This window comes from Sciurus carolinensis, chromosome 11 (genome assembly GCF_902686445.1).
Source record: "Sciurus carolinensis chromosome 11, mSciCar1.2, whole genome shotgun sequence".
In the NCBI taxonomy this organism is placed as follows: domain Eukaryota; kingdom Metazoa; phylum Chordata; class Mammalia; order Rodentia; family Sciuridae; genus Sciurus; species Sciurus carolinensis.
Window position 1 is genome coordinate 53,013,357 of NC_062223.1, and position 3,045 is coordinate 53,016,401.

The 3,045-nt window shown below is 40.3% G+C and overlaps 1 pseudogene; it reads right to left on the reverse strand.

Moving 5' to 3' along the window:
* Positions 1–1,502: 1,502 nt before the first annotated feature.
* Positions 1,503–2,344, reverse strand: LOC124959463 (ribonuclease H1-like; annotated as a pseudogene).
* Positions 2,345–3,045: the final 701 nt, after the last annotated feature.

Consider the following 3,045-nt stretch of genomic DNA (forward strand, 5'->3'; position numbering starts at 1 on the left):
TGAGGTTACTGAGAATGTTCTCTCTCTCTTAAATTTTAATGAATTTTATTTTTAATGGTGCTTCCTGAACTATGGTGCAAAGTCCTCTGCAACAGGAAGGTCATGACAATTGGAGTTTATTTTTATTGTGGAATTAGTTTCTTAACACTTTCCTAGTTTGGGTGTCTGTCCTGTTTCCCCTTTGTATTTTGTGTATTTCCTCAGGTATTTTTTCTCAAATATATTTCTGAATTTTGGCACAACACATCTTAAGTTGAGGCTTTATTTTCTATATAAAATATATGCTATGTCAAATAATTTCCTCCAAGTTTCCGTACTTAAGAAGTCTCATTTATTAAAGTTGGTTTTGTCAGTTTCAGGAAAGGATAAATACAACAATTTTTTTCTTGTTTCTTTATCAATTTTCCTTCAGTTGCCATGCTTTCCTGTGTTAAATTTTTATATTATTTTTTTAATATTTTCTTTCAGTCGTATTCATTTTCCATAATTCTGTATTTTCATATATCTTGTACTATATTCACCCTTTTAATTTATTCTCATTTGTTCCCAATTTTAGCTTCCATTTAACATGACATGGCATACAGAAAGAAGAATAATGAACTATCATTTTGGAGACACAAATATATGCCAGACATTGTACTGCTGCACTGCAGTAAATTATATATATATGTATATTTATACATATACTTATATGTTTATATATATGCAATAATTATATAATATATATGTAAATTTTTTTCTTATTTTTTAACCAATGTTTTATTGATTCCTTATAAAAATCAAAGTCCAAATACTTTGGGCCAGACTCCAAAAACACAAATGAAATTATACTGTTATGGTTTGGATATGAGGTGTCCCTCAAGAGCTCACATGTGAGACGATGCAAGAAGGTCCAGAGGTGATTTAATCCCCTGATAGGGATTAACTGAGTTGTAACTGAAGGGTAGGGTGGGGTTGGAGGAGATTGGAATTGAGGTGTGACTTTGGGGTAAATATTTTGTATCTGGAGAGTGGAGATTCTCTCTCTCTCTCTTTCTCGCTCTCTCCCTCTCTCTCTCTGCTTCCTGATGATGCAAGCTGCTTCTCTCTGCTGCCATGATGTTCTGTCTCACCTCAGGCCCCGGGGAAAGGAACCAGACTTCTATGGACTAAGACCTCTGAAACTGTGAGCCCTCAAATAAACTTTTCATCCTCTACAGTTGTTCTGGTCTGGTCATTTAGTCACAGCAGTGAAAAAGCTGACTAAGACGTACCAAACCCAATAAGCAAAAAACTGATCTCAGAATTATCAGATTTCAAAGACTTTTACTTTTTTGACACACTTAAGCACTTTTTATCAAGATGTTACTGGACACCACAGTGCCTTCCTGACTTAGCTGGAAAGCTGTCTGCCTGTCTACTGCAGTTGTCCATGCTGTGTGACAGTCCATGCTGTTCACACCAGGGAATGACGGCAACAAGAGTCACTGCTTGTCTTCTCCTGAGTACTCTAGTGACTCTGCTCAGTCTTGAGACTGCTGAGCCCCTTCTCTTGCCAGCCTATCAGCATCTTCATTCTCCACAAATCCCAAATGACCAGGGACATGCATCCACTGGATGTGTGTGCCGCAAGTGAGCTCCTCCAGCTGCACAAAGAACTCCTTGTTGATCATGTCTTCTCCTACCTTCATCCTCCACCAGTTCTTCTTCCAGTTTAGACCCAGTTGGTGATCCCATATGTACTAAATATGCTGTCTGTATATAGAACAAATTTATTGATGTTCTGAGTCTTAGCTTGTTCAATGGCTTTGCAGACTGCTTGAATTTCTGCTCTTGGGTTTGTCTGGGAAGTCTAACCTTACGTTTAAAGGATGGCCTGGTCCCCAGTAGACAACTCCTGCTCTTGCTCTCTTCCACCCATTACTGGAGCAGCAACCATCAGCGTAGAGGATGGCAGATTCTCCCATATGAGAAAACGTGTCCTTGCCCACTGCAGGGGCTAACTCTGCATTCTGTGGTGCATACTTTGCGCTGGGCTCTGAGCTCTTCTTCTGGAAGGGCTCCCCAAGTCGCTTGGTGACTTTCACTTGCAACTCCTGTACATGTGTATTTTCCTGCTTGTCTGAATCATCTAGATTGGCAGTTTCTGGAAGAGGCCTAGGTCTCCTCTTTTGTGGCAAACTTCTTAAAAGTCTGACAGCAGAAAACCAGTCCACTTGTACTCTGCACTCATTCCAGGTAAGGAAGAAGCCGGTGCTGAGGCCAGGGAGCAGGCTTAGAACATCCGGAGCCTGCTGCAGCTGCGACCGCAGTGCACCGCGACCAGGGCCACTATACTGGCCAGGGGCAGCAGCCTCCTGTGCATTGCTCAGCTGTGTGTGGCTCGCCACATCACGCTCCCCGGAGGCTCCAACCCCGGAGTTCACTTCCACAGGAGGCATGGGAGATGAAGTCCCACGCCAATATAATATAATATAATATAATATAATATAATATAATATAATATAATATAATTTAGTTAATATAATATTAACATAATGAGAACAGAAGAGGTGAAATAAGTAGCACATCTAAAGGCTGCACAGTAATGGAGAAGTACATCTGGTTTAGGGTGGTGTTCAGATTGTGTGAGCGAGAGCAAAAGTGAAGCATACACCTAAGAAGATAATCGCCATTTTGTCCTTGGATTTCAGGGTGCTTTGGGGATTCATGATGGCTCCTTAAGATACAATGAATAAGTGAAGACGCGGGATGGATTTCTTTTCTCTGACATGAAAACGTGCTATTCAAACAGAATTTCTCGTGGTTCAAAAATAAGGAAAAGCAGGGAGGCAGAAGGACACTAGGTAGGATTGCAGCAGACTGCAGGAACTTGACAACAGAAAGTTGCTCATTTGGCTCCCTTGGTGAATGTTTAGTGGACATCAGTGTGTCAGGAACTCTTTAAGTGTACAGACTCTTTGGATCACAGAATTATCTTACAGAAGTATTTATCTTCTTATTATAATGCATCTTCTATTTCATTTACTCATAAATCAATGATCTTTCTGACATTTGACTTCTGGA